At 40.8% G+C, this 26,941-nt stretch overlaps 1 long non-coding RNA gene across 1 annotated transcript; it reads left to right on the top strand.

The window, feature by feature from the left end:
* The first annotated feature begins 405 nt into the window (after positions 1 to 405).
* LOC105489458 (uncharacterized) lies at positions 406 to 22,780 on the top strand. Its single transcript, XR_011624365.1, has 3 exons — positions 406 to 456; positions 13,195 to 13,260; positions 22,657 to 22,780. It is a non-coding gene; the product is annotated as an uncharacterized lncRNA (long non-coding RNA).
* The last annotated feature ends 4,161 nt before the right edge of the window (positions 22,781 to 26,941 follow it).

Genomic DNA, 26,941 nt, shown 5'->3' with positions numbered 1-26,941 from the left:
AGAATGACAGCGACGACTCTTAAAAATACTGTAACATATAAATTTACTCCGTTTGGTAGAAATTTAGAAATTGGCACATTGTATTGTAAGCATATTAAACTGGAGAGTCACAGCTGGTAAACTCTAACTCTGTACTGTTGACTTTTAAGAATTGTTACGCACTTACTTATCCATTTGCCTGTTTATTTTGTGTACGCTGTCGGGCATATGATAGATGTCAGGCTCTATACCAAGCTTGAAAATATAACTGTGAATAAGGAATGAATGCTGCCCTCAGGTATCTAAATGCCTAGGGTGAGGGTGATGCAAATAAACACAGATACATTCCTGGCATGCAATAGAAGGTCACATGGTAGTTGTGGTATACAGAGGAGGAACTGTTCTCCATGCTGAGAATGTTCTCTGTTTGCTACTGATAGACATGGGGGAGCAAGAGAATTAGGCTCATTCCACATGGTAAGCAATATTTACTTAAAATTATACACGTTTTTATGTATACTATAGGTGAACTACATTTATAATGTCAAATGCTGCTGTTCAGGTTTTGGATTTTGAGTTTTTAATTTTTAAAATTGATTTTAAAACCACAATAAAATACGATGTAAAAAACATCACAGACATCAACCAGATAAAATGGGGAAGTCTCTTGTATATTTCCCCTGACATTCCTGATGGCCGTTTTCCAAGGTAACCGCTTCTTAAAAGTCTGGTGTGTTTGCTCATATATAGATGTTTTAAGTAAATATGTGTACATGTACACACACACACACACACACACACGCATCCTTTATAAATGAGATCATAGCATGCAGTTGGTTTAAGCTGACCTTGAACGCACACTGTGTATTCACCATATGTATACATCCAGATATTCCATTCTCTTATCTAACTGGCTACTACTTTATGAAATTGGGAGGCTCTTATAATGCAAGCCTTTTTCTAAGACTGAATTCACATAACACAAAATTAGCATTTTAAAGTGGACAATTCAGTGGTGTTTAGTACCTTCACAATATTGCATCACCCACCCCTCTGCCTAGTTTCAACACATTTTCATCCCCTATCAATATAACAAAAAAGACATTAGAAAGAAGTGTCTCCAAATACGTGGAATTTCTCTGGGAATGAGAAGAGAGGTTCATAATCCAAGGTGCACATAGTGGCAAGTGGCAAGTGACAAGTGTGCTAGTGACAGAAAGGGAAAATGGAGCTTTCATTGGCAAAAAGGCAAAGTTGTCCCAAGCTGCTTAGAAACACAGTTCATTCTAGAGGCCCCAAGCCAGAGTCATCTTTGGTTCATCAGTGGAGGTGCCCTTTCTGGGCACGTGTTCTTTTGAGAACATCTTATCTGAATGACTACAGTCCTCAAGAATGTCTAGTGACAATATGTCTATATGTGAAACGTGCAAGCCACACACCACAGGAGACGTGTGAAGGATGTGAGAGGCTTTCTTGCGGTGTATTAGAATGTGCTTGGAAACAGTTCTGATCTCAGACACGCAAGTGTGAGCCCCTCCCTCCTGCCTTCCTTGCCTGATTTTGCCTGGATGTGAGAAAAGTGATTTCATGGTAGTATCTTTCACACTCCCCCGATAGAAAATCTCACACCCATTAAATAGTTACTTCCCATTCCCCGTAGCTATAGCCACCACCAATCTGTTTTTGTTCTCTATGGATTAGCCTCCTCTGGATATTTCTTTCATATAAATGGAATCATACCATACGTGACCCTTTGTGTCTGACTTCTTTCACTAAGCATAATGTTTACAGGGGTCCACAGCCCCTGGGCCACCAAGGGTACTGGTCTGACTGAGGCTGTTTAGAAACTGGGCCGCACAGCAGGAGGTGGGTGGTGGTGAGCTAGCATTACAGACTGAGCGCAGTCCTTCCATCAGATCAGCAGCGGCCTTAGGTTCTCCTGGGAGGGTGACCCCTATTGTGAACTGTGAGGGATCTAGGTTGTGTGTTCCTTATGAAAATCTAATGCCTGATGATCTGAGGTAGAACAGTTTCATCCCTATAGCACACCCTGCACCCCAGCCCATGAAAACATTGTCTTCCATGAAACCAGTCTCGGGTGCCTAAAAATGTGGAGAGCGCTGGTGTTTTTGAGGTCATTACCATTGCAGCGTGTATCACTACTTCATTCGTCTTATGACAGGATACCGGTCTGTTGTATGTGTATTTTGCGTGTTCTCTGGAGTTGCCGGAAACTGGTGTCTTAGACAACAGAAATCACAATTCTGGAGGCCGGAAGCCCCATATCACGGTACCAGCAGAGTGGGTTTCTTCTGAGGATTCCGTCCCAAGCCTCCCTCCAGTTTCGGGGTCTGCCAAAAGCAGCATGTGGCAGCAAAAGGCAGATCTCCACACTACACTCCCCCTGTATGTGCATCTGTCTCCAGGTTTCTCTTCCTGTAAGATCACCAGTCCTATTGCATTAGAAACTCATGCTTCTCTGGTGTGATCTCATTTAACTAATGACATCCACAAATACCCTATTTCCATGTGAGGTCACATGCTAAGGTACTGGGGAGTAGGACTTCAACATAGCAGTGTCTCCAAGGGGAGCAAAATGTATTATGACATAATGGATGTACCACTTTGTGTTGATCCATTCATCAGCTGATGCTCATTTAGGTTATTTTCACCTTTGGGCTATGGTGCATCATGTTGCTATGAACATTTGGGTATCGGTATTTTTTTGAGTACTTGTTTTCAATTCTTTAGGGGTATATACCTAAGGGTGGGATTACTGGATCACTTTCCAACTCTGTGTGCACTGTTTTATCATCTTACCAGAAATGTCTGAGGGTTCCCATTTCTCCCCTTCTTCTTTTTAATTTTTTTATTTTTTTTCTTCTTTTGAGACAGTCTCACTCTGTCACCCAGGCTGGAGTGCAATGGTGCAATCTCAGCTCACTGAAACCTCCGCCTCCCAGGTTCAAGTGATTCTCCTGCCTCAGCCTCCCAAGTAGCTAGGATTACAGGCGCATGCCACTGCATCAGGCTAATTTTTATATTTTTATTAGAAACGGGGTTTGCCATGTTCGCCAGGCTGGTCTCAAATTCCTGACCTCAGGGTATCCATCTGCCTTGGCCTTCCAAAGTGCTGAGATTACAGGCGTGAGCCACCATGCCTGGCCAATTTCTCCCCATCTTTGCCAACACATATTATCTTCCATTGTTTTAAAAAATATTCTGAAGTGGTATCTCATTATGATGTTGGTATCATAGTGGACTTTTTCCAGCAGATTCCTAGAGATCATTCAGGTTGTCTCCAGACTTTGGCTGTTAGCATATTAGTGTACTGAAATCATGGTACATTTGATATTTGGGATGACTTGTGAGCATTGTTTTAGGATAGAATCCTAGATGTAGAATTGCTGAAGGATGTGTTTTTGTATCTAAAAATTTGATAAATATTCCCAAATTGACAAAATATTTTAATAATTTATATTTCGTAAAGTATTTAACAATGCATTTGCAGCCTTTTGACACTTCAGACTTTCAATTCATTAAAATTCTTGCCACTAATAGTATAATATTTGTAAATTCCCTCTCTCCCTGCCCTTGCCTCTACCTCTCTGTTTCTCTCTGCAAATGTGGTACAGTTCAAGCACAAAGTGTCTGGAAGTTCCTCATGTACTCTTAATATATTAATACTTCCAGTTATAAAATATCATCAGTGAAGACAGATAGTTTGACTTCTTTTTCTCCTATTTGGATGACTTTAATTTTTTCTGTTGGTTGATTGCTCTGGCTAGGACTTCCAGGGCTACACTGACAGGAGGTGCCGAGAGTGGGCATCGTTTTATTGTTCCAGTTCTCAGTGGCAATGGTTCTAGCTTTTGCCTGTTCAGTATGATACTGGCTGTGGGTTTTCATAGATAACTCTTAATTGTTTTGAGGTATGTTCCTTTGATGCCTGGTTTGTTGAGAGTTTTTCTCATGAAGGAATATTGGATTTTTCTGGGTTTATTGAGATGATCATGCGTTTTTTGCTTTTAATTCTGTTTATGTGGTGAATCACATTTATTCATTTGCATATGTTGAACCAGCTTTTCCCCCAGAAATAAAGCCTACTTGATCAGAGTGTATTAACTTTTTGACATATTGCTGGATTCAGTTTGTTAGTCTTTTGTTGAGGATTTTTGCATCTATGTTTATCAGGAACGTTGGCCTGAAGTTTTCTTTCTTTTTGTTATGTCTCTGCCAGACTTTGGTATCTGGCTGATGCTGGCTTCATAGAATGATTTAGGCAGGGACATCTCCTCCTTGAGTGTTTGGAACAGTTTCAGTACATTTGGTAGAATTCAGCTGTGAATCCATCTGGTTCGGGGCTTTTCTTATTTGGTAGGACTTTTTATTATTATTATTATTATTGTTACTGATTCCATTTCAGAACTTGTTATTGGTTTGTTTAGGTTTTCATGTTCTCAAAAGGAGACTTACAAGTGGCCAAGAAACATATGAAAAATGCTCGTCATCACTAATGGTCAGGGAAATGCAAATCAAAACTACAATGATACCATCTAGCACCAGTCAGAATGGCTATTATTTAAAAGCCAAATAATAACAGATGCTGGTGAGGCTGCAGGAAAAGGGAATGCTTATACACAGTTAGTGGGAGTGTAAATTAATTCAGCTACTGTGGAAAGCAGTTTGAAGATTTCTCAAAGATTTCTAAAAAGCAGAACTACCATTCAAGGCAGCAATCCCATTACCGCGTATATGCCCTCCCCCTCAGATGAATCTTTCTACCAAAAGACACATCCCATTACTGGGTATATGCCCTCCCTTTCAGATAAATCATTTGCCAAAAAGATGCATGCACTTGTATGTTCATCACAATAGCAAAGACATGGAATCAACCTACGTGTCAATGAATGGTGGATTGGATAAATAAAATTGGTACCTGTACACCATGGAATACTATGCAGCCATAAAAAAATGAAATCATGTCCTTTGGAGCAACATGGGTGTAGCTGGAAGACATAATCCTAAGTGAATTAATGCAGGAACAGAAAACCAAATACCACATGTTCTCACTTACATGTGAGAGCTGAACATTGAGTGCTCATGGACATAAAGGTGGAAAAAAGAAACACTGGAAACTGCCAGAGGCAGGAGAGATGGAAGGGGTTGTGGATTGAACTACCTATTGGGTACTGTGCTCACTACCTGGGTGATAGGATCCATACCCCAAACCTCAGCATCATGCAATGCACCCCTGTAACAAACCTGCGTATGTACCTCCTACATCTAAAAGGTTGAAATTATTTTAAAAGCTTCTGATATCAAAATAACTATTTAATTAAAATAGAACCCAAAATGCTAATTTGTTTGTAAAAATTTGTGCTGATTTGATTGTTTCTGATATTATTTTTACTGAACATCCTTTTATGTTTCATCTTCCTGTTTTATTTTCTCCTCTGTGATGACCTATTTTTATTTATATTTTTGGGGGATTATCCTGCTTTCTTTCTGTAGACCTGGGTGAAGTCTTGATATATTCAAGATCCTGACCTTTCCTTTTTTCATCAGATATAGTCTTTTTCTCTAAGTTTTTCTCAAACATGTCAAACTCATTCTAGTCTTGTGTTTTGCATTGCTATTCCATCTGCCTAGAAGCTATAGACTGATGAATTTCTATTTTATCCAAAGGGTTATAATCTGTAACTAGGAGTATTTATTTTGATGGATTGTCCCAGGCTTGACCAGCAGGACCCCCTTTAAGTTGGCTGCTGTGTCCTTTTGAAGGTTTCTGTCCTTGTAGATAAACCAATAGATCAGCAGAAGATACTGTGAGGTGGAAACACCGATGAGGCATTGATCTAGGAGCCAAAGCCCTTTCCTGTCCACACGCCCTCATTCCCAGTACCCAGAATAGTGCCTGGCTCTTAATATGTGTTTTGAATGGATGATGACTAAATGAGTAAATGCATGTGTGGACACTCTGCCTAGATGATCATTCTTTCTTTTCCCATCTACTTAGCTTTCCTGAGTGCCCCACAGGTCTCCTACGTAGCTGGGCCCTTTGTTGCAGGGTCCCCCGTGTTTCTGGAACATGCCTCTGTTGTAATATAGTATCGCAATCTAGACATCTTATTTTTTCTATATGATGAATATAAGACAAATTCCTGTGTCTTGTTTATGTTTGCATTGCCAGTAAATGTTATAGAACCTGGTGTTTCAGCTTCTAAAAGTACTTACTTTAGTTAGAAGACTCAAGAGACAGCAAGGATAGACTAAAAATAAATCATGCCATCATGCTCTTCTTAGTGGATTCTGATGGCATCTAAGATCATGGCCATCTGACCAGCCTACATGGGTTTCTGATGACACTGGCTCAGAAGAGGGCTGACAAAATTTATGGTGAAGATATTTTACCGTAAATATCTGAGAACTTGTAAGGAGGCCATTCGCAGGAGGACCTGAGGAGCCCCCGAGTGGGAGCTGTTCCCAAGAGAAAGGGAGTTAATCTAACACTTCCAGATTAATCTAATTGGCTCAACCCAATGCCAGGGCACTTGAGTCACAGAGGTGAGATCATTTTGAGAACTCTGGTGTTGAGGTAAGAGACTAGTAAGACCAATTTCCTGGTCCCTAGGGGATAAAGTGAAAAAAACAGCAGAAATCAGCAGGTTGTAGTGAAAGCTATCCCTAGTTACCCTCGTTGCTCATTAGGATAGGACACTCATATCAGCACTGTGACAGTTTACAAGTGACATGGCAAAGATCAGGAAGTTACTGTCCTTTTCCTAGATAATTCTAAATAGCCTGCCCCTCAATTTGCAATAACCCACCTCTTAATTTGCATGTAATTGAAAATGGATATAAGTGGGTATAAATACAATTGCCAACAGCCCATACACTGCTGACTGTGGGAACGGTGACTATGAGTTAGCCCTACTGTGTGAGGAGCAGTGCCATTCAATAAGATTGCTGTCTAATGTCACTGGCTTGCCCTTGAATTCCTTCCCTGGGTGAAGCCAAGAAGCTTCCTGGGCTATGCTCCAATTTGGGGGCTCACCTGTCCTGCATCAGTGTCTGTCACCTGATTTTTTCTTCTGATGCAGCTAAAACCAATTTGCTTTGTTTGAACCATATGGAGGACATGGCTGATGGTGAAAGTAAAAATAAAATCATCCGACTGCATTATCAGGTACCTCTACTTTGAAGCAGAAAGTCTGGTATTTTAGACTCGTGCCGATGAAATGAAAATGAGGAAAAACCAAACCAAACCAAACCCTAGAGAGTCGTGTTCCTTCTTATCGTAACTAACTTTTTGTTTCACCATAATTCTTGATTGAACTTGAATAATACTTGAACAACAGTAGTTTGGAATATTCGGCTTTTAGTATCTTGCCCTATTTAGTGATCTCAAAATAAATGTTTGCAAAGGAGCCCTGCTGTCATTTCATAAAGTGATGACTCCTTTATTAGAAAGGGTACTTTTACCCTTGAGTTTCATTTTGGATATTCAGGTGCTAATATTGTGTATTCTGTTTGACAGTGTAAAATGCTCTTCTGTTCCAGGGCATCTCTATAAACAAAACAAACAAACAAAAAACTTTTCTCTTTTTTGCTTGTCTTGATATTGCTAGCTGGCTGAGGAGAACTCTAAAAGAAACAATTTCCTTCCCATTCCCTGTAGCTCTGGGTGTGTAGAAGGTACCCTGTAGCTTTGATCTGGGAAGCTTCAAGAACATCAGAGAAGAAGATAGGAGCAGAAGAGCTCTGTACAGGTGACCAGAAGAAAAAGACTGAAGCTCAACGTGAGGCTAAGGAAGAAAACCAAAGCAAAAGCAAAACCCCGAGCGGGCATAGAGTGGCTTGGTCTTGCCGTCCTGTCTGAGTTCTGAACACATGTGACATCCCTCACTACTTCCAGAAATATTTGAAGGATCTAAGGTCCTGCCAGTGCCGCTGAACCACAGTGTTGCTGGGAAGGCAGCATCTCTCGAACCCAGGGAAGCCTGGCACGTTATCAGCTAGATTATGTTCTAGACATGCTATGGTTTAAGTAGTTGTGAATGTAATTTCTCTATTTCATTTTGTAATTGGTTATTACTGGTAAAAGCAAAACTGCAATTGATTTTTGTATATTTTTATTTTATTTAGCAATCTCGCTGAACTCTCATTTCCCAGCCTTCGTGGCAAGAAAAACCATTGTGCTTGACGGGTAAAGCTTTGTTTTGGACTTTCAGTAGTATTGTAGCTATGCCTTTCTATTCTCTTACTCATTACCCTTAATTTTATGTATCAGCCTAGCAATAACTAGATATTGATTATTTCTGCCCTGGTTGTGGTCTTATCAAATAAACTGTACATAGACTGTGACAGGTGACATTCCATTGTGGGTAGTTCTGCAGAGAAACCAATTCTGTGATTCAGGAGGGCAGGGAGACTCTCTCTCTAAAATGATGCCCTGGAGCAGGGGAGGTGGGCTTTCCCCCATACGTCCTGGGACAGAAAGGTACAGCTGAGGGCCTTTGGTTGCTTGGTGACCACCCTCATTATGGATGCAGGAGAGGCAGAAGAAACCTTATAGGGAGCTGAGATTTCATTTATTTCAGCTACTGACAGGGGCTGAGGGTCATGCTGGCAGAGGGAGGCAGGGCTGATATGCAGAGAGTGCAGGACATGAGAATATGCACAGGGCAATGGGATGCAGGTGCCGGGGACTCAGTGACTGGGTGGGTGCAGGGAAGGGACAGGTGCAGGGGTACAGGACCGCATGGATCACTTCAGGCTTGGCCCTGGGCTCTCCAGCACCCATACACAGAGTACGTGTATCTCAAAGACAGGGATTCAATTAGTTTTAATTATCTTCTTTGCACTGGGCATTGCTTTTATTAAAATCTTGTAAATCAATAACGTAAACACAAAAGGAGTGCAAATGATCCTTACTTCTATTCCCACAACAGTTGTTTATATTTTAAATCTAACGGAACCTTAAAAATATGTGTTTAAAAAGGTGAATGTCTTTGCATAGCTCTTACCAGAAAACAGAGTGGTTTTTACAATTTATTGAGAAAATCATTGGGCTTTTGTCCTTTAACCTGTTAATGTTGAGAATAATATTTATAGACTTTCTAATATTAAATCCTATTTCTATTTCTGCAATAAGTGCAATGTAGACACTGGGATTATCATTTTTTATATACACTGCTGGATTCAGTTTGCCAATACTTTATTTAAAGGATATTGAAACAGTGTTCAGGAGTGAGTTTGACCTGTAATATTTTTTTTTCTTTTCTTGTTTGCTTTCCTTTCATGTACTATTTTTGTTTGGCTTGAGTATCAAGGCATACTGATCTCATAGAAAGGTCTGGAATATTTTTCCTTCCTATGCACTGGGAGAATTTGTATAAGGTTAAAAGTTTGGTAGAAATGTCCTATAAAACCATGACAGCCTGACATTTTTCTCTGTAGGAAGATTTTTAACTGATGCCTCAAAATATTGGCTAGTTCTAATGTTATTTAGAATTTTCTGTAGATTCAGTTTTGCTAAGTTATATTTTTCTAGAATGTCTTCATTTTGTTTACATTTTCAAATTGACTAGCAAAACGTTATTCGTGTTGTATTTTCACTTTTGCTTTGTCTGCAGTCACGTCTACTTTCATTCCTAGTATTGCTTATTTTGGCCTTTTATTCTGCTGATCAGTTTTACTAGACATTTGTTTATTACATTAACCTTTTCAAAGTGCCAACTTTTGGTGCTATTTCTCTACTGAATATTTATTTAATTGATTTCCCTTTATTATCTCCTTACATTTACTTTATTTGGGTCTATTCAATGATTCACTTTCTAACTTTTTAAGCTGTAAGCTTAACTCATTAATATTTAGAGTTTCTTCTTTTAAATAAAAGAGTGTAAGGCTAAAATAGTCCCTGTAAGTGTTAGTTTATTTGCATCTCACAAGTTTTAATGTCGTATTGTCATTATCATTAAATATTTCTAAATTTCCATTTCAATTTCTTCTTTGTCTTATGAATAATTTAAAAGTGAGTCTTTTATTTTCCAGTAGATAGAGGCCTTTTACTTTCCTTTATCTCACTGATCTCTAACTTAATTGCATCATAGTCACACAATATAATCTGTAGGATACAAATTATTTGAAATCGTTGAGACTTGTCTTACATTTTCCAATATGGCCAATTTTGGTAAATGTCTTGTGTGTGTTTCTGAGATCAATGTGATTCCCTAATTGTTGGATGCAGAATTCTATATATGCCCATTAAATCATGCTGATGATGTGGCTCAAAACTTCTATAGCTTTGATAATTTTTCCTGTTTGACATAACCATAATTGAGAAGGTGTTGAAATATCACACTAGGATGACACACTGTTCATTTTCTCCCTATATATCTGTCCATATTTAATTCAGATATTTAGTAACTGTTGACATACTTCACAGAGGCTTAAAATTGTTAAATTATGTTATCAAATTATTTTTAGAAATCAATTTTAGTGACTATGATTAAAATTCTTTGTGCCTTAAAGTTTATTTTAACTGATATTAATACAGCGATCTCAGTTTTCTTTTGATTAGCATTTGCCAAATGTACTTTTCTTTCCTTTTTTTTTTTTTTTACTTTAATGCTCTTTGTGCCTGTGAGTTCAAATGTTTCTCTTACATATAGCATACAATTGGATTTTTTAAAAAATCGAATCTGGCTATCTTTAATTTTCACTATTGAGTTTAGTCCATTTATTTTAACTCTTTTTAAATATTTGGACTCGCTTCTCTGTCGTCTTAAAATTGAAAATCCTTTTATATAAGGAGCCTTGTGATTTCATTTTGCACTGAGCCTCACAAATGTTGTTGCTGTCGCTGCAGGAGGGGAGCAGACCGGCTGTGCAGGGGAGGCCAGCACCAAGCCTGGGAGGTGGATATTAGCTGGCTGAGTTGGAAAGGGTTCCGAGTTCCTGGGCATTTTCTTTCCTGCTGATGATCTGATTCTCTTCCTATGCCATAGTTTCTTCAAGAATTGAATTTATAGAACATTCATTATAGGCTAGGTGTTGTGCAAACCGGCATTTAATTCTCACAGTAACACTATGGGCAGAATTATTAGCCTCTATATAAATGGGGGATAATAATTTCCTAAGCTTATAAAGCTTTATAGCCAAGGAAATGGAAGCTCGGAAGTTATGTAACTTGCAGAAATTTAACCCCTGCAAATGGCAGGACCCAGATCCAACCTCAGGCATGTGTCACAGTGCCCTGTGGTGTCTGGTCAGGACATTCTCCAACCCCTTCTAACTGATAGTTTGTTTTCTAACCTGGGTTTAGCAAAATGCTTATTCCAGAATTAGTTTCCTGATGATCCCAATCTCCCTTTGTCTTCCCGTGTGCTGTGTTTGTTTCTCCAGAAGTCCTATCCTCTGTTCTTGTTTTCAGGTGTGATACCGTCCAATGCCAATGGCCCCAGCCACTGTGCTCAGGTAGAAAGGCATGACTCCCTGAGCCATTAGGATTTCTGGAGCTGCATCGGCCTGTTGCACCTGGCTGCCTGCCTCCATCTGCAGGGTCATAGCTTGACACTGGTACTTACTGAACCACCCAACTGTTTACTGGAGGTTCCCTTGCTCCTCTCTGGCACAGCCCAGGTTTCTTGCTCTACCCCAATTTCCTTGCTCTATTCAACAGCGTTTGACTGGATGAACCACTAGAACAAGATTAATGCGTTTTGTTTTTGTCTCCCAAATTCTAGCCCACATTGAAGGACCTGCTGCTTTGAAGGATGTTGGTTTAGCTTCCAAATTGTTCTTGTTATCGGCCTCCTCCCTCTGTTTTACTTTTACAGTTAAACTCCTTTTCCACTTTTCGCCTGGATACATAGCGTGTCCATCCTTTTGGCCTATTCAAACACTGGGATCATGAAATCTTTTTGACATTCCACTGGAAAATATGATCTCCCCCTTCCCAGTCCCCCTTATCTCATTCTACTCTGCTGTCTCAATCTGGAGTCAGCTCAGCCTCCATCCAGGAACAAAACCCTGAAGAAGACACACAGGGCATGTGCACACATCTACACAACGCACACGGTTCATTTCCTCCTCCAACCCAACCCCTGCACTGCTGTCCACACTCGCTCCCTCACTGACCCCTCAGCCAAAATTCCTACTGACCTCTCCTGTAGGCGGAATTGTGTTTCGGCAGCCACCCGCTGCTGTCAAACCACCACAGCTCTGCTCTTGAACGGCCCTGCGTAAACCACGTGGTTATTTCACTTCTGATGTCCTTCTGTGATGGTGACTGTGCTATTACATGGTAAACTCCAGAAGGGTAGAAACTATGATTTCCAGTTCTTTAGAATAACTGTAGAAACTGGTGTATCACTTGTGGTTAGTAAATGCTTATGTGGGTGAATCTTAACTACTCAGAGTCCCGAGTTAGAAAATCTTACAAAGCCTGACGCTGTCCCAGCTGCAAAAAAAAAAAAAAAAAAAAAAAAAAAAAAGCTGTGAGTTCTATGCAGTTACAAATTACGTTTCAAACCAGCTCTGCATGTTATTAAAGCATCGAAAATGCTGTTTTAGTCAGTTGTATTCTATGCATTTGCATATCAAGGCTCTTGGTGTGTGTTTCATGAACTATTGTTTTTACACCTATGTGCTTGACTCTTTGTTAATATTTTATTCAACCTATTATAAAAGTAAAACTAAATAGTTGTTATGACCATGTTCTAATGTATCCTTCTCTTGAATAAATGCTTTCCATATTGTGTAGACTACAGTTGTAATGTAAAATGTTATTACTTTTTTTTAATATGTGCTAAGCAATTTGGTGTTTGGAATCTCTTGAATTTCCCTTTTCAGTAAAATTCTCCTGGTAATACATTTGAAACAGGAATTTTATTATTATTTATTTACTTATTTATTTATTTAGAGACAGAGTCTCACTGTGTTCAGCCTCCCAAGTAGTAGCTGGGATTACATGTGTGCGTTACCATGCCTGGCTAATGTTTATATTTTTAGTAGAGACAGGGCTTTGCCATGTTGGCCAGGCTGGTCTTGAACTCCTGACCTCAGGTGATCCACCAGCCTGGGTCTCCCAAAGTGCTGGGATTACAGATGTGAGCCACCGCGCCCACCATGGAATTTTATTATTTTTATACTTTTCTTCTCCTTATGTTGTTTCCGAATTCCCTAATTCTTTTTCCTGTTCCATGTCAGGTTTTCAACTTCTGCCGGTAAAATACAGCATGCTAATTCTTCCTAATGTGGACCATCCCGAGACTGGTAAGCTAAGTTGGCCGTCCTTGTGGATCATGTCACTTTTTAGCCTTCTTTTCTTATCTGTAGCTTTTAAATACTTGTTGATGGTTGTCTGCATTCCACTCATAGCCCACATTGAAAGTGAATAGGGTTTACCATAATATATGCTAAGGGAGAAACATTTGTTCTCTTCCATTAATATGCTATATCTTTTAAGCATTAGGATTACAGATACCTTTAAAATACAGTATTATTTTTTAATATAATGGCAGGCTTAGCTGGTTCACTTGCAAAAATTAGGAATCAGGTTACTTTGTTTTTGTAATTTCTAAAACAATTTTATTTTTCATTCTTCTTCAGACTCCATTTCTGAAAAATCTAGGGACATCGCTCCACTGTAACAAAAATAAAATCAATCAGTGACCAAGTATAAGTTAAGTCCCTTAATGTCATTATTTTAGACTTTTTTTCTGAAAACTAAAACTACGAAAGTATAAGATACAGTTTAATCAGGGAAGAGGCAAATATAATTGTACTCAGTAGGAGGCAATGAATAATTACAATTTGAGCTTCAGCTTCATCGAATAGTCAGTACAGGCCAGAGACCAGAGGGATTGGCAAAGGTGTATAGGAACTGTTGGGAGTAGGAGGGGGCACCAGGCTCGCATGAGGGATGTGGAATTCTGTCTCCAAGGAGAAGCAGCTTCAGAACAAGAAAGGTCAGCCTCCTGGGAGGAAGGAACTGGGGCTGGACGGGGTGCTGCCTCTTTCTCTTCCCTGGCCTGTCCCCAAGGCTGCCTCTGTCCCAGCAGAGAGACTCTGAAGGCAGAGAGGGTGAGATAGCTACTGTTGGAGAGGAGTAGAGCCACATGCTAGTTAAAGGCAGTAAAGAAATTTTACTTGGTGTTATGGCAGTAGGGAGAGAGGCTTCCGTTAAACTGAGCTCACTTCCAGATACAGCAAAGCCAGCTAAAGACCGATGGCCAAGAAGCAGAGTGAGGGGTCAGTGGGTAGAAAATTACTAAGAGGAGACCTCAACAGCAGGGATTCTTGCTAAAGGTGGACCAGGGACTTAGACATCAAGAGTGGGAGATGAGGAACTTGATCAGATATCAAGGGCATGGGGATTCTCTCTAAACCGCCTTTGTGGGATTCTTGCTAAAACTGAGCCAGGCAGCCCGAGGCTGGGTCCACCAGTGGACCAGAAAATGTCCTTTCACTTGAGATTGTTTTCTAGTGGTTGCCCTTAACTCGATGCCAAAATTTAGAAAGCCTGGCTTTGCCATTCCCAAGGTTGCATTCATCCAGGTCCCCAGGAGGGTCTAGGGCAAATCCTGTCATCCAGGTACAGTCATTGCCAGGCCCCTGTTGATACTGACAAGGCCCGTAGAAGGGAGGCAGAGGCCTGAGATGGCAGGGATGGGGGCCCATGGCTTGGAGGCTGCCCTTGCACTGGGCAGCAGGAGAGATGATGAGGTGGTTGCCAGCTCTGGGAGGTCCAGGCCGTAAGCAAAGCCTGGATTAAAGATACCTGTGACCCAGAGTCCAACCTGGGAGGTGTGCGGGAATGTTGTATCTGCCAGGAGGTGGGGCTCCAGAGAGAGCCTCCAGCTTCAGAGCTTCAACAAGGAGCCAGGAGGGCAGGCATGCAGGCCTTTAAATTTAAACCTCCAAATCTGGAACCAGAGAGTTGGGTTAGGAGACCAGGCAAAATTTATGGGATGAGAACTTAAGTGACTCTTCCTGTCACTTCTGAGATAAATTTCATTTGCAGGTAATCCAACTGAAGCTCTGCAGGGCCTAAATTGATACTGAGGTTTCGGCTGCTGATGTATTTTCATCCACACCCAGGCCTGACTCAGGAAGCAGGGAGAGAGGAAGGTCAGCCTGCAGTTGCATCCAGTTGTGAGGAGCTACAGGAGGTGGAGGGACCAAGGCAGGGGCTGACGATAAGGAATTTCCAAGCCGATGAGTATGACAGCGCCAAGTGTCGGGTCTGTCTCAGTCCAGTTGTTTTGGTCTTCATTGAGGGGTGAGGAACCACGCTGGACTGAGATTGCTGAGCATGATGATGACAGAGAAGCCATCTGGGTCAAGCACCAGGGTCTGGTTGCTGACTCTCTGCCAGTGTTCTCCAGTTTAGACTCAAGCAATTCAGCTTGCATTTGCCTGAGTGAAGTAAACAGAATTTCTAGAGAGTTAACGGCAACAGAGCATGCATACCTAAGGGCAGTAGTTGGCCTACTTTATTCCATCTCAATGTGTATAAGCTTTTTGTTACACTGTATAAATATGGAGCTAGAAGTTTCTTGTGTTTAAATTACCCGATACCTCTTTTCTTCTTGTTTGTTCAGACATAAGGTCTTTCTTTACGACTGTCTTTGGGTTCCGTCTCAAATCATCTCCTGTTGTAATTGTACACTTCACACAAAGGAAAGCTTCTATAGAACTGCCAGGAATTTCTGTACATCTTTTCAAGTGTAAATTTAAAAAAACTTGATTCAGGGCTATTACAGTTGCATAAGTATCCAATCTAATTCACCTTCTATAAAAGAGTCAGATAAAGTTGTTAAATGAGCTCAACAGAGCAGAATGATCCAAAATGAAAAAAAAAAAAAAATCAGAATTCTTTCTGAGTGCTCAATAGAAAGGATAGCCAGACAGCTTGAAGAAAAGGGGCAAAGAGGGCTTCTGTTCTTCTGCCTAATTGCAGGCTGCATCCTGTGTCTGCATCCCCATAGGACTGCAGAGAATGGGAAATAGAAAAGCACATCTCTGCACCAACATCGGGAAAATGATCATTCCTCTGAGATGGAAATCTGCACATGGCACCGTAAGCCTAACATCTGTGTCTGGAGGCTGCAATCACCTGAGTCTAGCCAGGAGAAAATGCAGAAGCCTTGCTTGGTCTTTTCTCCATTGACTGTGACAACCAAAATGAGTGACTGAGACGTAAGTCTCAATTATCAAGGTTTATGAAGACACCAGCTTTAGGGTGTGTCTGGGAGAAACAAGAGCTGCAGACACATCTGTGGCTGTTTTTCTGAAGAGGTTTTTAGGAGATTTAGTATTTCCTTACATATTTCCTTCAAGGGGAGAAAGGAATGTAAGAAGAGAGGCAGGTAGGTGGTAAAACATTCCTCTGAGGCTTTAGTTACTGCCCAGTGAGTTTCACAGAAGGTGAATGTCTGAAGAGAAAAAGGGGATAAAGAGAGAGGTGATTATGCAGATGTCGCTGGGTAGGTGGAGGAATGACTGATCACATCCTGTCTTTTCTCTGCACCTGGAAAAATAAGCTTGTAATCAGCAGTATCAGTGTGGAATCAACAGACTTTACTCTTAGGATCTGGACTTAGATTAGAGGCCCAAGGTCACACTTGGCATGCCCTGTTTATGGGAGGCCAGCAGAGCATTGACTTATGAATGATCGGTGGGACCGCCCTTTCAGATGCCAGAGGCCTTTTCCTTTCCATAGGGATTTGGCTGAAGCATGATGTTAGTAACAGCCATTCATTTGGAAGAAAGGGTTGCATGACTCAGCCTCCAGGCTCAAGCTTCCCTTTTGAAGTTTGGGAGTCTTGAAGTTTTTTATTTTCCTTTACAACTGCAAAGCAACAAGGGGCCTGCACCTGGCTACCGAGACCCAGCCTTTGGGAGGTAGTGCTGCGTGGAGGACCAGCAATGTCATCTTCCTGCCTGGTGTGTCGACTTTCTTGAGGAAACGTCCATGGTGCTGAAGGCGAGGGCACCCTCCCTGAGCTCCTGTAGAGACCTTCCTGGGCCCTCCCAAACTGGCCTTCACTTTTTTGCTCTCCATGCCCAGGCAGCAAAAGCAGAGCAAGTCTCTCGTGTTCCCTCAGGGTTAGCTTTGGACACCTTTCATTTCGCCCCACAAAGGCCCTTGCTGTGCCTTCCCTTCCTCAGTGCCTCCTGCCTATGACAGCGGTAGGCATCATTGTAAACCGGATTGTGCACCAGGCACAAATGGACACGAGTTATTTCTGGATATGGATAATGAAATACCGTGGTCCAGCTCCCTGCTCAGAACGTTCAGATGAAGCCAACACACACTGGACCAATGCGTCTGCAGCCCAGGTTCTGGTGAGGTTGTTCTGGGGGAGTGAAGGGAACCACAGAGGAGACTGGTGAAGGTGTTGAGATCACTGGTGCGCTCTCATGGGCCACTTTGTTGGGGCAGGGACTGGCGGCATGCGGAGGCTGGCCGGGCAGGGAGGGGACCTGCTGTGCGTGCCTCCTCCAGGAGGCTACTGGCTCCACCTCCATGACTCACACATCTTGGAGACCATGAGCAAGGCTACGGTGGAGCAGGTGACCACATCGGAGGCAGCACGCTAGACTTTTCTGTCTCCAGTCACCTGCTGGGCCTCCTTTGCCTCTTGGCAAATTGAAGATACCAACTTAAATGTTATCTCTTCAAGGAGAAGAGGGGGTAGCCTAACTCTTTCCCTCCTCCCTCGAGGACATGAGGGACTCTGAGAGTTTCCAGTCCAGCGAGGTCAGGTGTGAGGCACCAGTGTAGAAGAAAGAGCCACCTTGTCAGTTAGCACCTCGGCCTGTGGCCTTGGCATTAATTTACTTGTGCGATGCCTGGCTGTCCCTTTGTGCGCTCCCCAGAAGGACCAATTATCACTTTCTCCTGGTCCTGAGAAAATCACAGCGGACTGGAGGAAATGAGGTTACGGCCTCCATCCACCAGTTAGGGCACACTTTCACAAAGTTGCACGGACAGCACTGAGCCTTTTGAGTGCTTTAAAGCATTAAAGAAAAAACAACATATGATAAGTTGTTGATGTACAATTATTATATGTCAAGTAAAAAATAAAGAAAAAAGCAGCAAGAACAACAACTAGATATTGAAACAATTTCTTGGCAATTGGGCCTATGGTAAGTAATTCTTTAAAAAGTTGTTGATTTTTCTAATATATAATCTTGATTTTCGTTAAATAATAAAATAATCTCAGTGAACTTAAATCAATTTTATTTTTTTAAAATAAATTTCTGTATTTATTTCTGATCTATGTGCATGTCCATTACTGAGTATATATAAATAATGGCCATGCATCCATGGATGTTTAATCAGGAAAGTACTAAGTGGTTAAAAATATATCCTCCTGAAATTTGGCAACATGAACAGAAAGACTTAAAAACTAACACATACTTTGACCAAACAATTTATTTTCTCTTTAAATATGAAATAAGTTTTAAGAATTTACTCTAGAAAGTAATTAGGCATATTCCAAATTGTATACACAGAGATAACTGTTACAGTTTTTACAAAGCAAAAATTAGAAACAATATGTAGATCTAACAGGACTGATTAAATAAAGAGTGGTACATTATAAACTCATTAAAAACTCATTGCAGGAGAAGACTTAATGATACAGTAAAATGCTTAGCACAGTTTTTTCAGTTAAAAGAGCAGGTTACATAACAGTATGTACTTTACATTCTGAAAGTTGTAGGAAAAGTGCATATGCCATCAAAGAAAAGAGAACATGTAGAATTTTTAAGTGATTATTTTGGGATGGTTTAATGATTCTTTTCATTTTTCTTTCTTGGACTTTCTAATTTTTTTCTCAAGTCCATCATATGTAAGCATTACATTTGGTTAGCAAAGAAGAATAGATTTTATACAGAAAACAAACTTCTTTATGTATAGTATTTATTTATGTTTAATAGGATATTATTGACATTAATTATACTGCGTATATTTACAGAGTACAATTTGGTAAAGTCTTGAGTAATATACACACCTGAGGAACCACCACCACAATCAAGATAACAAATGCATCTATCACTGCTGAGTGTCTGCACTCTCCTCGGCAATCTCTCCCTCCCACCTCCCTGCGCTGCCCCAGCCCCATGTCCCAGCAATCCCTGATCTGCTTCCTGCCGCTCTGTCACCAGAGTCTCGTTTGCATTGTCTACAGTTTTATGTAAATGGAACCTTACAGTGTTATGCTTCTTTTGTCTGTGTTCTTTCACACAGTATAATTATTTCAAGATTATTTCAAGTTGTGGCACTCATTAATAGGTCATTCTTCTTTATGGCTCACTAGTGTTTTATTGTATGAATACACCAGTTTATTTGTTCCTTCTCCTGTTGGTGGGCATTTGAGATATTTCCAAGTTTTGTTCATTACAAATGAGGCTAGCATCAATAATAGTGCATAAATCTTTCTATGCTTTCAGCTCTCATGGGTAAATATCTAGGAGTGGAAGGGCTGAATCACATGGAAGTTGTACAGTCCTTTTAAGAAACTTCCATATTTGTTTCCAAAGGGCTTGCACTATTTTATATTTCTACTGTTGCCGGTAGGCCAGTTCAGATTCTTTTTTTAAAATTTAATTTAATTTTAAGTTCCAGGATACATATGCAGGACATGCAGGTTTGTTACATAGGAAGATGTGTGCCACCGTGGTTTGCTGCATCTGTCAACCCATCACCTAGGTGTTAAGCCCAGCGTGCATTAGCTATTTATCCTAATGCTCTTCTTCCCCCTGCACCCCCAACAGGCCCCAGTGTGTGTTGTTCCCCTCCCTGTGTCCATGTGTTCTCATTGTTGAACTCCCACTTACAAGTGAGAACATGCAGTGTTTGATTTTCTGTTCCTGTGTTAGTTTGCTGATGGTAATGGCTTCCAGTCTCATCCATGTCCTTGCAGAGGACATGATCTCATTCCTTTTCATTGCTGCATAGTGTTGCATGGTGTATTTGAACCACATTTTATTTATCTGGTCTATCATTGATGGGCATTTGGGTTGATTCCATGTCTTTGCTATTGTGAATAGTGCTGCAATGAACATACAAGTGCATATATCTTTATAATAGAATGATTTACATTCCTTTGGGTATATACTTAGTAATGGAATTGCTGGGCCAAATGGTATTTCTGCCTCTAGGTCTCTGAGAAATCGCCACACTGTGTTCCACAATAGTTGAACTAATTCACATTCCCACCAGCAGTGTAAAAGTGTTCCTATTTCTCCACAGCACCTCCAACATCTGTTGTTTCTTGACTTTTTAATAGTAGCCATTCTGACTGGTAAGAGATAGTATCTCATAGTAGTTTTGCTTTGTATTTCTCTAAGGATCAGTGATGTTGAGCTTTTTTTCACATGTTTGTTGGCTGGATGTATGTCTTCTTTTGAGAAGTGTCTGTTCATATCTTCTGCCAACTTTTTAATGGGGTTGTTTGTTTATTTCTCGTAAATTTGTTTAAGTTCTTTATAGATTCTGGATATTAGACCTTTGTCAGATAGATAGATTGCAAAAATTTCCCCCCATTCTGCAGGTTGTCTGTTCACTCTGATGATAGTTTCTTTTGCTGTGCAGAAGCTCTTTAGTTTAATTAGATTCTATTTGTCAATTTTGACTTTTGTTACAATTGCTTTTGGTGTTTTCATTGTGAAATTTTTGCCCGTGCCTATGTCCTGAATGGTATTTCCTAGATTTTCTTCTAGGGTTTTTATAGTTTTGAGTTTTACATTTAAGTCTTTAATCCATCTTGAGTTAATTTTTGCATAAGGTGTAAGAAACGGGTCCAGTTTCAATTTTCAGCATATGGCTAGCTAGTTTTCCCAGTGACTTTGCCACACAAAATAATTTTAGAGCGAGTCCAAAGTAAGAGTTAGCAAATAAATTTATTGCAAAGCAAAAGTACACGCTGAGAGACAGAGCAGGCTGCTTAAGGTGAGAGGCAGCAGCTAGTGTCTTAAGAGGAATCCTTTTATGGGAGCTGTTCATATATATTCAAAAAATTCCTGTGAGGTGCAAAGTGTGCAAAGCATGCAAAGGTGGACCTGAGGTTGGTGCATGTGCTCAGTAACTACAAACTCTAAGATGCATCCCACATATAATTAGCACATAAAATCCCTACCTATGGGTGTGCTTTTTACTAGATGAGGAAAGGTTTACTAAGATGAGGAAAGGTTTACTAAGATGAGAAAAGGTTTACTAAGATGAGGAAAGGTTTACTAAGATGAGGAAAGCTAAACCTTGAGCCTAGCTGCTCATGTGGGACCCAGAGAAGTCCCTGCCTCCAACCTCCCCCCAGGTAGGAATTTGTAGCAAAAAGTTCCTTGAGCTTTTTATGCTGATTGGCTAGAGACTGGGGAAGCTAAATCAGAAACAAGGTATTTTTTTCTCTTTCTTGGGCCCTTATTGGTATCAGGAATGTGCAACTATCTGGCGGTTGACTGGTGTCCTGTCGGCTGCTTACCTGGTGTCCTTCAGGACTGCATACCTGGTGTCCTTCATGGCTGCATACCTGGTGTCCTTCAGGGCTGCATACCTGGTGTCCTTCAGGGCTGTGTACCTGGTGTCCTGCAGGGCTGCGTACCTGGCGTCTCACAGGGCTGTGTACCTGGTATCCTGCAGGGCTGCGTACTTGGTGTCTCACAGGGCTGCGTACCTGGTATCCTGCAGGGCTGCGTACCTGGCGTCTCACAGGGCTGCGTATCTGGTGTCCTTTGGGGCTGCGTACCCGGTGTCCTGCAGGGCTGCGTGGCTGGTGTCCTTCAGGGCTGCATACCTGGTGTCCTGTAGGGCTGTGTACCTAGTGTCCTGTAGGGCTGCACACCTGGTGTCTCACAGGGCTGCATACCTGGCGTCTCACAGGGCTGCATACCTGGTGTCCTTCAGGGCTGTGTACCTGGCGTCTCACAGGGTTGCGTACCTGGTGTCCTGCAGGGCTGCTTACATTGCGGAAGAGTCCGGCGCTGACACACCCGGGGGTGCAAGTGCACAGAGCCTGCTGCATGTGAAAGGGGCCCAAGGGGCTTCGCGCAGGGGCCACGTCAGTATGGCCTCCCAGCCTTACTCATCCTGCCCCACTCACAGCGGTGAACAAGAGTTCCAGTTGTTCTGTATCTGTATCCTCACACACACTTGGTGGGGCCTGTCTTTTTAACTTTTAGCCATTCGAATGCAAGTAAAAATGGTATCTTATTGTGATTTTAATTTGCATTGTCTTAATGACTAATGATGTTGAACATCTTTTTATGCGTTCATTTACCTACACATATAATTTTTATGAAAGTGTCTGTTAACTATCTTAAGAAGAAAATATCTCCCAACTTACTGTATGAGGCCAATATTGCTCTCAGATAACCAAGTAATGTTCATTCCAGGAATGCAAAGCTTGTTTATCATCAATCGTGTTAAGCAACTAGGAAAGAAAGGATATGTGATAATCCCAACAGATACAGAAAACCTATTTGGCAAAATCCAACATGTATTCCTGATTAAAAAAAAATCTTTCAGTGAATTAGGAATAAAGGGAAGTTTCTTTACTTGATAAAATACATCTATGTATGTATGTATGTGTATGTGTGTGTACGTATGTATGCATGTATGTATGTATCTATCTATCTATTTATCTATCTATCTGCCTACAGATAACATCATGCTTAATGGAAAAAAAAAAGGCTGAATGTCTTCCCCCTAAACTGAGGAACAAGACTGGGGTGTCCTCTTCTGCTATTTCTATTTGACACTGTACTGAAGGTTCTAAACAGCGGAGTAAGGCAAGAAAAATGAATAAAATACATTGTGATTAGAAAGGGAAGAGTACAATTTCTTTATTCATGAATGTTGAATAAAACGCATTGTGATTACAAAGGGAAGAGTACAATTCCTTTTTTCATGAATGTCATGTCTGTGTAAAAAATTAGGTGGAATGTATCAGAAATCTTTATTTATTTTATTTTGTTTATTTAATTTTCGAGACAGAATCTCACTTGTCACCCAGGCTGGAGTGCAGTGGCACAATCGCCACTTACTGCAACCTCTGCCTCCCAAGTTCAAGCGATTCTCATGCCTCAGCCTCCCGAGTAGCTGGGATTACCGCCATGTGCCACCACACCCAGCTAAGGCTAATTTTTGTATTTTTAGTAGATATGGGGTGTTGCCATATTGGCCAGGCTGGTCTCAAACTCCTGGCCTCAAGTGATACCCCCACCTTGGCTTCCCAAAGTTCTGGGATTATAAGCGTGAGCCACCATGCCCAGCCCCAGAAAACTTTTAGAACAAATACATAAGTTTAATAAGATTTCAGAATAGAAAAACAGTATGCAAAGAAATTGATGATAAATCCTAGAATGATGTGAAATACGTTTGCATTTAAAACTACAAAACCTGGTTGACAGAAATTTTAAAAGACCTAAATAAATTGATAGGTGTCTAGGCTATATCCTTAGGTCAGAAATTGTTAAGAAGTCACTTCTGCCCACACTGCTTTGTAGACTCAACTTAATTCCAATAAAAATCAAGGCATCTTTTTAGATTGTGTGAATTGACAGATTGATTCTACATTTCATATGGAATTTCAAAGGATCTAGAATAGCAAATACAAGGGTTTGTTTTGTTTTGTTTTAATAAAGTTGGAGAATAAATGCTACCTTACTCAAAGACTCATTATAAAGATACAATAATCAAGACAGTACGATGTTGGTGTAAATGTAGACAAATAGATGAATGGGACAGAATAAAGTCCACAAGCAGACCCACACATACATGGATAATGAATTCCAACAAACGTGCAAAGGTGACACAGTAGAGAAATAATAATACTGCAAAAAACATTTTATGCCTTGTACCATATTAAAAAGTGAATTCAATAGAACGTAACTGACCTGCATTATCTTTCTCATCCTTCTCATCCTTCAACCTCTGCTGGGCAACTGCCCCTGGGTCCACCTGTGGCCCCACAGTAATATTTAATGATATTCTCTTTATTGTATCTAAATATAAAATCTAAAACAATACACTTTTAGGAAATAAGCATTTATGAGCATGAATTAGTCAAAGATCTTTTAAGATATAACTCAAGAAGTATTATAGCAAAATGACAAATTAATAAGTTGGATGTCATAAAATCAAACAAATGTGCTTTTTGAAAGGCACTCTGAAGAGAAAGAAAAGACAAGCCACAGACTAAAAGACAATACTTGCAAATCTCATATCTGATAAAGCCTTGTGTCCAGAATATATAAAGAACCCTCAAAACTCAACAAAAATAACATAATTCAAGTTTTAAAAGGACTATATTTAGTTTTTAAATTATAGTTAGCCATGTGACATTTTTAAAGATTTTTTTTCATTTTTCTTATATGTTGTCATTTACAAAATCAACTACTGGGTCAGAAATAAGAATCTACCTATATTTTTCATGATTCCAGTAACTGGCAGCAGAACATGCACTGAAAATTCCATCTTTTCCTTAAAATGCTCAGTGAAAACGGAATAATATGTATCAGGCATTTGAAGACTCAACTTCATGACTCATCACTGCTTTTCCTTAGTTTAAAAGTGTAAGGTGTCATATTAGGCTGTTTTTATGCTGCTGATAAAGACATATGCAAGACTGGGTAAATTACAAAGAAAGAGGTTTAATGGACTTACAGTTCCATGTGACTGGGGAGGCCTCACAATCATGGCAGAAGGCAAGGAGGAGCAAATCACATCTTATGTGGATGACGACAGGCAAGGAGAGAGCTTGCGCAGGGGAACTCCCGTTATTAAAACCATCAGATCTCATGAGACTTATTCACTATCATGAGACCAACACTGGAAAGCCCCACAATTCAATTACCTCCCACCAGGTTCCTCCCACAACACATGGGAATTGTGAGAGAACAATTCAAGATGGAATTTGGGTGGGGACACAGCCAAACCATATCAGGCGTATTCAAACAAAATATGTTTTAATTTCCATGGACAATTTCTGTGCAGCTTCTATTTTGATCCAGGTTCTCTGTGGAATATGAGGCCAGGGATGGAAGGATGGGCAGGATGACACGACTCACTAATGCAGTCTAGCTCATGCTAGGCCAAGAGGAGAGCTGCAGTGTCTCACATTCCATACATGCTTCCCAGTAGACCGTGGGCGTAAGACAAAGTGGTCATGCTCATACACCTTGACCCTCACATTGCAGACTTTTGCAAACTCTTTGTGAATGGTTGGATGATTTTAGCTCCTCTAATAAATGAAATGGCGTGTAACTCTGGTGGGATATAGTTCTGAATTTTTGTACAGATGATCTGTAAGTTGAATTAAAGGTATTTTGTTTTGTTTTGTTTTCCCTAAAAAGTTGCGTATGCCTGGATGTGAACTTCCTTTAGTGAACTCACTGGATCCTGACATGTTACTGTCAATTACTCAAGAGGTTAAAAATTTGCTCTTTTCCTAGAATCTGCTGGGCTCTTAGCTAGGGCAGTATTCTTTCAGATCAGCTTTGCTAGCTAGCATTTAAGATAAAATTTAATATCAATAAATTTTTCATTGTGCAGGAAACATTGAATGCTAGAGGCTAACACATGATGAAGCTGATAAGAACAGACAGACAAGTTTAATAAAATGCTGCTCTTTGAAAATCAGAACGTTTCCTGTAGTCCATGATTTACAAGGAAAGAAAGTCCTGGGAAAGCAGCCACAGTCCACTAGTCAAGATCCAAGGCCATGACCCACAGAGGCTCTGAGGTCCTCAGTGAAGGAGCAGGGTTGTGGGTCTTTCTAACAAACTGGATAATCCTCCCCATGAACTAATAATGTTCTCTTTCAGATTAATTATGCAGCCGAGGAAACTGCACCGGGTAGAAGGCGATGGCGCCAGAGGGAGTAATGGGGATGGAAGATGACCCCCATCCCTCTGAGAATTAGCACAGTTAAAGCTTGTGGGCCTTAACGTAGGTTAAGTGCTGTTTAGCCACTTACATTGCCTGCATTTTGTAGTGTATTGCGTATTTGCCTGTTATACATATATATAAACGGATACATGTAATATAATTTATATGTCATGAAATCTATACATATGAAACATGTATGTATTTCAAGGCACAATAATTTCTAAAAGATAGTGCAGAATCTCCTGGGATACAGGTGAGTTCCTTATTGGGCGGGTGGGCCTGGTACCTGTGCAAGGCAAAGCATCGCCCTTGAGTGGTCTCCATCTCTGGAACACACCTTAGGCATGGCCTGCACCCCTGGTTCATTTGTGGATCTTGCACTTTGAGGTCCATTCTTTAGCATCATGGTTTCTGGACCTTTATTAGAAGATGTTGAGCAAATATTTGTGAGTCACATGGGGCCTCCTGGGAAAGAGGAGAGCAGCTGATGTTTACTACAGCTCTCCAATCCATGCTTGACCTGCGCTTCCTCCTTATTTTTCCTCTTTACGATGTGCAGATGAGAGTGTTATTAGTTCTGTTTTATCAATGAGGACACTAAGGCTCAGGGAGCTTGGTTAAGTGGTGCATCAAAGTTCAGAGAGGCAGTAAGGTGAGATAGAGTTATCCAGGTCTATCCTATTCTAATGCCTTTGCTCTTTTGGGGTTTATTAATTGAAATGAACATTGGGAGAACACTTACTACATGTCAGGCACAGTTTAAGGTGCTGGGAATATAGTAAAGAAAAAAACATATATTTTCATTTTCTCATGGCACTTACACTCGAGTAGGGTGAGAGGGAAAATAAGCAAGATGAATAAAATATGAAGTATGTGATCATGACAAGGGCAAAGCAGGAAAATGAGCAAGGAAGGGGCATGGCAAGCATTGTGGTCTTACGCAGGTGGCAGGGAACGCCTCCCTGGGAAGGTGGCGAGTGAGTGCTGAGGCTGCCTGGGGGAGCAGTCTTTTGGGCAGAGGGCTCAGCAAGAACAAAGGCCTTGAGGCCCGGGGTC

Source organism: Macaca nemestrina, chromosome 6 (assembly GCF_043159975.1).
Source record: "Macaca nemestrina isolate mMacNem1 chromosome 6, mMacNem.hap1, whole genome shotgun sequence".
Lineage (NCBI taxonomy): Eukaryota > Metazoa > Chordata > Mammalia > Primates > Cercopithecidae > Macaca > Macaca nemestrina.
This window is presented reverse-complemented; position numbering and strand designations above follow the sequence as displayed.